Source organism: Bombina bombina, chromosome 9 (assembly GCF_027579735.1).
Source record: "Bombina bombina isolate aBomBom1 chromosome 9, aBomBom1.pri, whole genome shotgun sequence".
NCBI lineage: Eukaryota > Metazoa > Chordata > Amphibia > Anura > Bombinatoridae > Bombina > Bombina bombina.
In genome coordinates, this window is record NC_069507.1 from 61,339,772 (window position 1) to 61,352,730 (window position 12,959).

Genomic DNA, 12,959 nt, shown 5'->3' on the forward strand with positions numbered 1-12,959 from the left:
GTTGGAGCAGGGGGAGGATTGGATATTAGGGTTGCTTATACAGCAATGTCCTGATTGTGTTAATGTTCAATTGGTCCCTTGGGTCTACATTTGACAAAGGAGACAAAAGAAAAAAATATGGAAAAGGGAATGTATAGAGCTCTTCTCTTTGCTGCCCCTAGAGCAATGTTTTGAGGTGCCCAAGGACTCTAAGAAAGAGGAGGAGAGAAAGAAGCTGTACCATAAGTTACCGAAAACATTCACCAATTGGTCTCAGGCATTTGTCTTATATGGCAGTGTGATGGCTGAAAAGTTTCCTGAGGAAGGTGCTCCGCTATTTTTTCATTTTGATGAGATTGTGGCTGCTCAAAGGACATACAGTGGCTTAGCATGGTGGACATACAACAAGCACTTTCGTCAGCACTTAGCTGTAAAACCTGAGATGCGCTCGGACTACCAGGACACGGGGTTCTGGTTGAAGGTCATGACTCCCCTAAGATTCCCTCAGCCCTTTCGTACTGGACCTGGTGGGTCTGCAGCTGCAGGTTTTTCGGCCTTCCTTTAAAAAGGTTTATGTTTTGCCTTTAATGAAGGGCAATAAAGATGGGGTGCAGGGTGCAAATTCAAACATGACTGTTCTGGGTGTGGGGGGTCCCACCCCTTTACTAGATATTTTAGAAAGGGAAAAGGAACCAGTACAACAACTTTTCCTGAAAACGGGGGAATCGCCAGTGACAGTAAAAAGGATGGAACACTGGCTAAGCCTTTACGCTAAAAAGCAGGGGGCAAAGGGAACAAGCTGCTTTGCTGCTGCATGGGTTTTCTTTTGGTTTTGTTATTCCATCTGAAGGGAGCAAAGTATGTTTTCACATTAATTTAAAGTCCAGCAGGGAATTCCCACAAGTGGTTCGGGAGAAGCTAGGGAGGGAGATTGAATTGGGTCGTATGGCGGGCCCTTTTCCTGTTTTTCCTTTATTGAATCTACACGTTTCCCCTTGGGTGTGGTACCCAAACAGGATCCGGGGAAATTTCAAATAATTCATCATTTTTCTTACCCAAAAGGGGGTTTGGTGAATCATGGAATCCCTAACGACTAACGAGTTGTCCTTTATAAAGTACTCTTCCTTTGACCAGGCCATGGATTTGGTTTGGTCCACAGGGCCTTTTGCTTTAATGGCTAAGATCGATATTGAGGTAGCTTTCTGTTTACTTCCTGTGCACCCTACTTCCCATAGGCTGCTGGGTTACTGTTTGTTAAGGATTTTTTGAAGTGGACCTTTGTCTCCCTATGGGCTGCTCAATATCATGTTCCCTTTTTGAGTGCTTCAACTCATTTTTGGAATGGGTAGTGTGTGAGCCATAGACAGCTGGAGGGAGGAGTAAGAGGGGGCACTTGCCCCCTCCCTGGAATTTTGCTTCAAATAAAAAGTCAAGCACCCTTTTGTAATTGCACAGCTAGATGAAACCTTAATCTTCCTTTTTGCTTTTAAAATAAACCTTACTCTTCTAGCTGTGCTCTTGTTAGATAGTGCAAGATTTTCTATGTGTTGTATGAATATTTTTGTTTTGTAATTTTCTCTATGGGCTTTACACCCAGGCTGGTCTGGGGCTAACTGCCTGAGTTGCAGGGAGCTGTGCAGTTGTCTGTAAGTGCTTATGAGTACCCAGGGCTGTGAGTTTTGAAGTAGCATGGGATGTGCACCCAGTCCCGTTTGAAAGTGCAGTCCATTTCCGTATTTTGTATGTGGTCTAGGTAAATTACAAAAGGGCTCTGTCACCTTTGTTTGTAGCACAGTCTTTTTGTTTGAAGGCATGCATTGTGTGGCTGCATGTTAGGGACCCAGGGAGACCCTGTGTGCGTGAAAGAGAGTGACAGACTTTCTATGTGATGTGTGCGTGGGTTGAAAATAAAATATTTTCTCATAATATTGCAGCCCCCCAATATTTTTTTTTGCTTGAGATTTTCAAATCACATTTGTCTTTTAAAGCCAATGAGTTACCATGTTTAAAATTATGTGCAGCTCATGCATACAACAAGCTTTTCATCTTGCAACTGATATTATTATGCTTAGGGCATTTTTTGCCCCCCATCTGGACAAAATTCTGTGGACGCTTTCAGGTTTCGTTTCTGTCTTCCATTATTTAGATTACTTTTTATTTGTTGGTTTGGCGGACTCTTCAGTTTGCATTTGCATGAAAGATTCATTTTTACAGATGACAAATGAGTTTGGCGTGTCCATTGAATAAGACAAGTCGTAGGGTCCATCCATGGTCTATCCTTGACTTTCTGGGCATTACCATTGACTCAGCGAGGAAGGAATGGCGTTTACCTGTCGACAAAGTTTTGGATCATTCAGCAATAATTTGAAGGTTTTTCATGGTGTGAGCTTTCAAGTTTCGTTTCTGTCTTCCACTATTTAGATTACTTTTTATTTGTTGGTTTGGCGGACTCTTCAGTTTGCGTTTGCATGAAAGATTCATTTTTACAGATGACAAATGAGTTTGGCGTGTCCATTGAATAAGACAAGTCATAGGGTCCATCCATGGTCTATCCTTGACTTTCTGGGCATTACCATTGACTCAGCGAGGAAGGAATGGCGTTTACCTGTCGACAAAGTTTTGGATCATTCAGCAATAATTTGGAGGTTTTTCTCAGTTAAAGTGATTTTGCGGGATTCACAATCCCTGTTGGGCAAGCTGAATTTTACTTGTAGAATAATCCCCTTTGGGAGAATTTTTTCGAGATGGCCGTCCTTGGTGAATGCTAGAGTGAAAGAGCTGCATCATTTTGTTTGGCTTTCTGTGGAAAATACCTTTATTAGCCTGCCAGTTTATACCTAGCTGAGTGCCTTCGACCGCCCACGGCACAGCGCTATTTTATTTCTATGAGGTGACGTTTCCACCTCTTAGCTAGTAGCTACAGTGTGTTAGCCAATCAGCATTATGCTGTATGGCTATCACGCTATTGGCTTAGATGTGGAAACGTCACCTTATTGGGAAAATAGCGCTTTGCCATGGGCGGCCAGAGACGATCAGCTCTGCATAAACTCACGGGCAAATAAAGGTACTTTCAGCATGAAGTTTATTTTTACTTTATGACTGAAAGTCACCTTTATTTATAGCATTGGTAAGTCCTAGCACCGCTAGGATTTATCATCACTTTAACTAAGTTGAAATCTGCCTAGATCAGGAAAGAATATTTACATAATAATTAAGAAAATTTAAATATACTGATAAATAAGAAGCAGACCCACTGATCTAGCATATTATTGGTGCTGTAAGTGATGAGAAAACAGATGCAAAATATGTCAGTACCCAAAAAGGATCACTAGATGTCAATATTGAGCTGCAGGAAAGCTGTAAAGACAGACACTTATACACATGATGCTTCTTATGAAGTGAATTGGAGCTCACTGAATATAAAGTTTAATATTTATAATAATAGCATCCAAGCTGTTGATTTTTGCATAGATTGTGATGGCACATAAATAAACCACACTCATTACATTACATTGTGTCAGACTGATAAACTATCCCCCTCCCCAATTTGTGTATGAAGCTGATATGAAAACATCTGTGTTTTAAATTACTCTATTATAAGCCAAAAGCCACATGAATTTTAATGAATTACAATGGTCCTCACATCACATGATCACACAGAAGCATGGATGCAGCTGGAGCAGGGAGAGGAGTTATAAAACGGGTAGGGATAATCCTAGGGGGAGGGGTAATTACTTCATTATAGAATGTGCTGCCACTGAGTAACTCAAGCTCAGCCCGGATCCCTTATAGTAAATAAGTGGTAGTAGATATGGACGTTACACAGCCATATATAAAGCTACATCTTCAGTTAGCTCCTTCATATCTTTTCTTAGTGTTGCAAGTTCCTTCCTTTCTTTCCTCCATTATTTCTCCTCCCCGGTCTTCTCCTTCCTCTCCCCCTTGTCCAGTTATGCATTTTCTGTCTTCTCTCCCCACCCACAGTCCCTGTCCTTTCTCTCATCCCTTGCTATGCGCTTCTTTTGCCCCACAAACTTTGCTTAATTCTGATCCTCTGCACTTAAAAAGGGACGCTGAACCTAATTATTTTCTTTCTTTCGTGATTCAGATAGAGCATGCAATTTTAAGCAACTTTCTCATTTACTCCTATTATCACATTTTCTTCATTCTCTTGGTATCTTTATTTGAAAAGCAAGAATGTAAGTTTAGATGCCGGCCCTTTTTTGGTGGGGCGCCAGATCTGCCTGAGATAAGAGGCAGCCTTCAAGGGCTCAGAAATTAGCATATGAGTCTATGTAGGTTTAACTTTCAACCAAGAATACCAAGAGAACAAAGCAAATAACAAAGCAAATTTGATGATGAATATAAATTGCAAAGTTGTTTAAAATTGTGTGCCCTATCTGAATCATGAGTTTAATGTTAACTAGACTGTCCCTTTAACGACCAAGGACGTGAGGGTACGTCCTACAAAAACTGGTAGTTAATGACCGTCCTGCATGTCCTCAGGATTTTCAAGCGCTGGAAGCGATCGTGATCACTTCCAGCCACATTCAGGGTATTGCAGTAATGCCTCGATATTGAGGCATCCTGCAATACCTTTTTTTTAGCCACTGATGAAGAGAGAGCCACTCTGTGGCCCTCTCCGCATCGGCCAGCGATGGTGCCGATTGTTGGTGGGTGAGTGGTTTATGTGATAGGAGGGAGGCGGGTGGGCGGTCCATCACTGGATCAGTTCCGGTTTGAGGTCCGGTGAGCGTGCGCGAGGGTGACGGGAGCAGGTGCTATTAAAGCTGTCATAAAGCTGTCATTGCTTTCTATGGGAAGGAGGGGGTGGGAATAAGGACTAATTAGTGTTGGGAAACGGGTCTGGGAGGGGGAGGGTATTGAGGGAAGCAGCTACGCTACAGAAAATGGGGTCTTTTCATTTTTTATTTTTTTTTAAATAAAGCACATTTCTAACAAACTGGGTACTGGCAGCTATCTACCCAAGATGGCGGCAAAAAGGTAGAGAGGGGAGGGTTAGAGTGCTGCTTGGGGGGGATTACGGAGGTTGGGGGCTAAGGGGGGGATCCAACACTGCAGAATAAATAAAAAAAAATTATAAAAATATATATATATATATATATATATATAAAAAAAAAGCCTTTTATTTTAGTACTGACAGACTTTCTGCCAGCACTTAAGATGGCGGTGACAATTGTGAGGTGGGGAGGGAAGAGAGCTGTTTGAGGGGTGTCAGGGAAGGATCAGGGGGTGGGATGTGTCAGGTGGGAGGCTGATCTCTACACTAAAGTTAAAATTAACCCCAGCTGATTTATTTAGGGCAATGCCCTACAAAAGGCCCTTTTAAGGGTTATTGGTAGTTTATTGTAGGCTATGGGGTTTTTTTTTTTTTTTATGGGGGGGGTGCTTTTTTAGGGCTATTAGGTTAGGTGTAATTGTTTTTATTTTTGATAATTTCGTTAGTTTTTTTCGTAATTTAGTATTTTTTTTATTTTTTGTAATTTTAGACTTAATTTTTTTTAGTAGTGTTAGGTTTTTTTTTTAATGTGTAATTTAGTTTTTTTAATTGGTAGTTATTTTAATTTTAGTATAATAGTTTAGTATAATAGTTATGTTAGGTTAATTGTTAGTTTAAACTTAGTTTTTTTTTAATTTCACAGGTAACTTTTTTCATTTATTTTAAGATAGATATTAAACCTATTTTGATTCAAACAGAGCAGACCATTTTTAAAAAGTTTCCAATTTGCTTTAAATTTGCTTTGTTCCAATGGTATTCTTTGTTGATTAGATAGGTGGTTGTCTGGCGCACTACATGGCAGGAAATAGTGCTGCCCTCTAGTGCTCTGCATAATGTTCTTGCAAAACTGCTGCCGTATAGTGCTCCAGATACGTTCACCCTCCTGAGCTAAAGTCCCTGCTTTTCAACAAAGAATACCAAGAGAACAAAGGAAATGTGATAATGGAAGTAAATTAGAAAGTTGTTTGAAATCACATGCTCTATCTGAATCATAAAATAATTTCTTTTTGGTTTCATGTCCTTTTAAAGGGACATTAAACACTTTGAGATGGTAATATAAAATGATAAATTGTATATAATAAAACAACTCTGCAATATACTTTCATTATTTATTTTGTCCTCTTTGTCTGTAATTCCATTCTGAAATTGTGAGCTTTTCAGTTCCTGTTAGAAATGGAAGTGCAGAACACTGTTAAATCCAGCTTAACCATTGGCTGCACACTCTGACCTATGTATAACTGTCCCTAATTGGCCACAGCAGAGAAGGTAATACAAGTTACAACATGGCAGCTCCCAGTGTTTTATAGACACTAAAACTTTACATTTATTTTGTCACTTTTTAAACAACTAATGAAACTTTAAAAAATAAATCTACATGTTAGTCATGGACTAATCTTTTCTTTGAATGCATCATTCTATCTAGCAAGTTTTTAGTGTTTAATGTCCCTTTAAGGAAACCACTTGAATGGTATTGCAGTGTGTGTGTATATATATATATAAATATATATATATATATATAAATACATAAAATTAACCATATCCACATCCCCACATCACATTCTTAACCACAACCCGCTGCAATTAACCCTCAATCTATTTAGCTCTAACCACACCAGCACCCTGTTTACACCTAAGCCTGCCAAACCAGTAAAATCAGTTTAAGTGAAAAAAATTAAAATAATTTAATATCTAGATTTTCCAGAATGGCCCCAGTGGCATCACTAGGGTTGGTGTCACCCGGTGCGGTAAGTTATGGTGTTACCCCCCTCCCCCCAGAAAGCAGACACACACAAACACAAAAACACAGGCACAAACCCATACAAATACTCAGACACACTTAAAAACACACTCAGATGCACACACAAACACTTGGAAACACTCTCAGACACACACACAAAAACACACACACAAAAACACTCAGACACACACACACACACAAAAACATGCAGGCACACACACAAACACTTAGACACACACACAAAAACACTTAGACACACACACAAAAACACACACACAAAAACTCAGACACACACACACACAAAAACTCAGACACGCACATACAAAATATGTAAACTGCACTGCATTAATTATAAAGCTCATGCCTAGAGCTGCTCCCTGGCTCAGCAGAGCATCAAATGAAAGATAAACAGAGCACTCTAAAAATAAATCACTAAAGAAAAGGTTTAGGCGCAAACTATGAAAATTCTGCTCTCTGACTCTGTTCCAAGTCTGTCAGTGCACAGCCTTGGGCCGTGTGCCTACCACTTCTTATGGCCAAGCACCTCGCTCTGCTCTCTGCCCACCCCCAGACCCCCGTCCACCCTCCCCTCCTACCTCTTCAGTGTGCATTTAGTGTACCGTAACCGTACCGGTCTTGTGGGCATCATACGTGGCTCCTTCACTTTAGAGACAGTGTCAGATAGTCATGCGGTCAGGTGCCAGGCATCCCCCTCATGATTTCCCAGTTCCCGTTTTGAGAGACAGCACAGCAGTGAGTGACTCCACTGTTCCACACGTCACTGAGCAGTGAGCACAGATAGGCAGGCAGGTTTAGGCTAGCAGCGCAACTTTGCAAGCCCCACGGCATGCCCAAAACATTCATAGTGAAATTGGGCAGGGGAGGAGCAAAGTACAAACAAGCAAAAGCAGCCGGGAAAACTATTTGTGGAAATTGCAGAGCTTGCTCAAGGGGCAAAAAATTGAAGGGTCTACAACTTCCCCAGTCCCACTAATGTTCACAAATGCTGGCCTCTCTAATAAAAAATATATGCATCTCTACATTGTATTTCTTTGAATTTCAATAAAATAAAAAAATTTTTTTTTTTTTTTGGTGGTGTCACCCCCTGGAGGGTGTCACCCGGGTGTGGCCCGCACCCCCCTAGTGACGCCACTGAGAATGGGCAATCTGTATATAGAATGGAAGATGCACAAATTAAATAGAAAGATCTAAATGATTTCTGGGCAGAAAATGCAAATGAATAAAAATTTGTACCATACACACAGAAAATCTTTTTTTTTTTTTAATGTTTTCAAAGTGCATATACGCATACAATAATAACTGTCAGCTACTTTATGGATTTATATCTTGAGCCAATTCTTGCTTCTGCAGATTTTTTTTTTATTTTGTTTTTTTTTTACTTATGATTCATATTATACAGCCAATCAGGGGCTGTATTGCCTGAGCCAGTATCTTCAATAGGACCACATTCCCAGGTGCTTGTTGCCATAGAGACACGAGCAACTGAAGCGATGTTGCACACCTGTACAGGGCTTTTGTTTTTCTATCTTCTCACTAGACCACCCACAAGGGTTGTGCTACCACTGGAGATGGGAGATATAAGAGCTGGTCTCCTCCCTTTTGCAGTGTTCTACAAGTAGTAGTTATAGAAATTCCATCAAATCAAAGCTTTTATCTTTAGACTTTAGTTGTGGTTTTGTGTTTCTTTCCTTTTAATTTAAATACTCAGCCAATTTACAAATAAATATATTCATATCTGACTTCAGGCTTTTCTTGCAACACATTATTTCTAATGGGAAGAATAGTGTTGTCATATCTACTTCCTATTGCGTCATGCTCAATGCAAAATTGCAGCATTTACCATCATCACTGTTTGTGTCTATTTCTCAATCTCAAAAATTCTAAGCACTTTAACCGCAGCTAAAAAATGTATATTAGTATAATATTCACTAATTCAATACAAGAAGGGAGGAGAGCTTTACTGGGGCTGTACATAGTTATAATAATGTGTCCTATTGGATAGTACCCGACCAGAGTGCAGCTCTTTTAGCCCATTTGTGCATTTTACAAAGCAAACTTTCCTGCATTTAAATTCAGGATAGTCTAGCCCCAAAGCACAAATAGTGAATTTGTAAACCAACAGAAGGCCTACCTTTCTTTTATATATATATATATATATATATATATATATATATATATATATATATATATATATATATATATATATATATATATATATATAAATGTATGTCAGGATATCTGTGAATATTATTAAAAAGCATATATATATATATATATATATATATATATATATATATATATAGATTATTTAATATGTATATATATATATATATATATATATATATATATATATATATATATATATATATATATATATATATATATATATATATATATATATATATGGTTGTGTACCCCAAATAATTCATTTTATTTGTAAAACTCCAGATGTCACTTTAACGGACCCATGCCCTCTCTCATTCATCAACGGAATTGTTTGCATAGTTATCTCAAAAAGAACAAACATTGGTCCTAGAACTATAAGAGATAATGTCACATCTAAAGAGCCTTTGATCACGGTCTCAGAAGAGAGGTAACTTCTAATGGATCATTGTTGTATAGCCTTCCCAGATTGAAATCTCTGAAATAATTTAGCCTAAGAAATGAATTACCTAGATCACAGGAACCCTTGTGGATAAACAGACATGATGTCTGAGATTTTCCTTTGAGACCTAATCAGATTCAGGAAAAATCAGTTTGGCTGGAGAGATGACTAAATATCACCTAGATGTTAAGTGCCCCCTATTGAGTCTTGAATACATGAAGCTCAGACATACTTCTCAATTTAAAAAAAAAAAAAATAGCTAAACAGAGACACATGTGACATTACAGCTGTTAAATTCATTTTTAAAATACAGCCTGTATAATTTTAAATACTGTATAAAAATGTGTATTTGTGGACCTAAGAAGCAGTGACTAATAGTAACATATTAGATACATATTGGCTGAGCTTGATAAATACTGCAAATAGATGTATAAATGTTTGACATTTTTAACAACATTTGTTTCTTTATTTTACAGACAGCAAGATGTCCTATGAATATTAGCCATAAACATGGATATACGTGGATATTTTCTATTTTAACATAGAAATTGATAAATATCCACGTATATCCATGTTTATGGCTAATATTCATAGGACATCTTGCTGTCTGTAAAATAAAGAAACAAATGTTGTTAAAAAAGTCAAACATTTATACATCTATTTGCAGTATTTAACAAGCTCAGCAAATATTTATCTAATATGTTGCTATTAGTCACTGATTCTTAGGTCCACAAATACACATTTTTATACAGTATTTAAAATTATACAGGTTGTATTTTAAAAATGAATTTAACAGCTGTAATGTCACATGTGTCTCTGTTTAGCTAATTACATTGCCCCCATAATCAAATATACATTGGCAATGATCTCTTACATAGACATGCCATACAAATAGATTTGATTAACTCTTGCCTCTGGAGCAGGTTAAAGGGGGACCCTGAAGTATTTCAGGATGAAAATGCCGCCCTGAAATCAAACCAGCAATTGCCATATGCTGTGAATATGCAGGTGTCTAACAATGTTATAATTCCTGCTGGGGCTGATAAATTCCTCTGCTGGGGCTGATAAATTCATCTTATCCTTACAGGTAAAGAGAGGTCAGAAATTAAAACTTCTCTTTGCCTCTCCCATATAATTCAAAATCTGGGTATAACAATGACCCATACTCCTATGGTAAATATTGGAACTATTCCAAACAATGTTATTGTGCATAACATGACCCCACAGGGTATAACCTTATCCAAGGGAACTACCATAGGATATGCGCTGGAATCAAGTTATTACACTTTTGGATTCCAGAATAATGTAATTGGGCTAATACCTGAAGGATACTTAACTGAAGAACAATTAATAGAACAATCATTTGCATCTATGACAGAGGGACTATTTACAATTCAGTCTATTTATCCCTTCAGCTCAGAGGAAGGCATCTGTAAAATTGAAGAAGCCTCTCTAGTATTTCATCAGCCGATCAAACAGCAAGAATACCCCAATTCCCAGAGTCATGGGGGCAATGTAAATTATAATCAAGGGGATCTCACTAGTAGGTTGGAAAAAGCCTATTAAATAGGACAGCCTGAAATCTTTTCAGGATTTCAGCAAATAGTCGAAGAGCAAATATCTTTAGCTAATGGCAGCGATGATGAACGCCAACAGCTACGAGAACTCCTGATGGAGTACAAGGATATTTTTGCTAGGGATTCTTATGGATGTGGGACTATATTGCAAGAATCCAAACAGATCCCAATGCACCACCTGTCTTTGTCAAACAATACAGACTTCCTTTAGCCTCATATGATTCTCTTGCAGAAATCATAAGGAACCTGGAAGAAAGCGGTATTATCCGACAGGTGCACAGCTCTTATAACAATCCTATTCTAGGTGTTCTTAAGCCCAATGGACAATGGCATTTGTGTGCTGACTTAAGACAGCTAAACAAACAAGTGTACATGTCTGGCTTGCCCGTGCCATATATTGACCAGTGCCTAGCACAGATGCAGGGATCTAAAATATTCACTGCCATATTGGACCATAAATGTACATGAAGAGGACCAGTACAAGCTTGCATTCTCATTCCAAAAGGCCCAGTATGCATTCCAAAGACTCCCGTTTGGATACATAAATTCAGGACATGAATTTGCTGTATTCATGCATAAGGCTATGCCTGATGCACTGGAAAGGGGGACCTTATCTCATTTTGATGATGTTTTAATCCAAAGCACAGACTTTGGGGGGGCGTGTCCAACTGCGATCTTGTATGGTCGCACTTTCTCTGTGCTCTCACTGATCACTTGAAATCCGCCGGTGTCAGGGGAGATCCTACAGCACAAAATTATACCTATCTGTCTATAAGGGCAGACTACTTAACAGCACCTGTAAATTAGAGAAATTTGCGCTGTATTTGTGAAGTTTGAGTCAGACATCGTACGCAGGAGGCCTAGAGCGCCTGCTCACACATAGGCAACGCCTCCCCCCTCGAGCAATCGAGGGTATTTGTCCTAATACCAATCAGATTGAGCTTGCATTCTATTGGCTGTTCCGATCAGCCAATAGAATGCAAGCTCAATCTGATTGGCTGATTGGATCAGCCAATCGGATTGATCTTGATTCTGATTAGCTGATTCCATCAGCCAATCAGAATATTCCTACCTTAATTCCGATTGGCTGATAGAATCCTATCAGCCAATCGGAATTCGAGGGACGCCATCTTGGATGACGTCCCTTAAAGGAACCGTCATTCTTCAGTTGGATGTCGCCGGATGAAGATGGGTCCGCGGTGGAGGTCTTCAGGATGGAGCCGGTCCTCATCGGATGAAGATAGAAGATGCCGCTTGGAAGATGATGGTTGCCGGTCCGGATCTACTCTTCTTCCCGGATAGGATGAAGACTTTGGAGCCTTTTCTGGACCTCTTCAGCCGCCGGAAGATGGATCGCCAGCCCCCGCTTGGGTTGGATGAAGATTTTGGAGCCAGGACGGATCGGTGAACCTGGTATGGTGAAGACAAGGTAGGATGATCTTCAGGGGCTTAGTGTTAGGTTTATTTAAGGGGGGTTTGGGTTAGATTAGGGGTATGTGGGTGGTGGGTTGTAATGTTGGGGGGGGTATTGTATGTTTTTTTTTACAGGCAAAAGAGCTGAACTTCTTGGGGCATGCCCCGCAAAGGGCCCTGTTCAGGGCTGGTAAGGTAAAAGAGCTTTGAACTTTAGTAATTTAGAATAGGGTAGGGCATTTTTTATTTTGGGGGGCTTTGTTATTTTATTAGGGGGCTTAGAGTAGGTGTAATTAGTTTAAAATTGTTGTAATATTTTTCTTATGTTTGTAAATATTTTTTTATTTTTTGTAACTTAGTTCTTTTTTATTTTTTGTACTTTAGTTAGTTTATTTCATTGTAGTTATTTGTAGGTATTGTATTTAATTTATTTATTGATAGTGTAGTGTTAGGTTTAATTGTAGGTAATTGTAGGTATTTTATTTAATTAATTTATTGATAGTGTAGTGTTAGGTTTAATTGTAACTTAGGTTAGGATTTATTTTACAGGTAAATTTGTAATTATTTTAACTATTTTAGCTATTAAATAGTTCTTAACTATTTAAT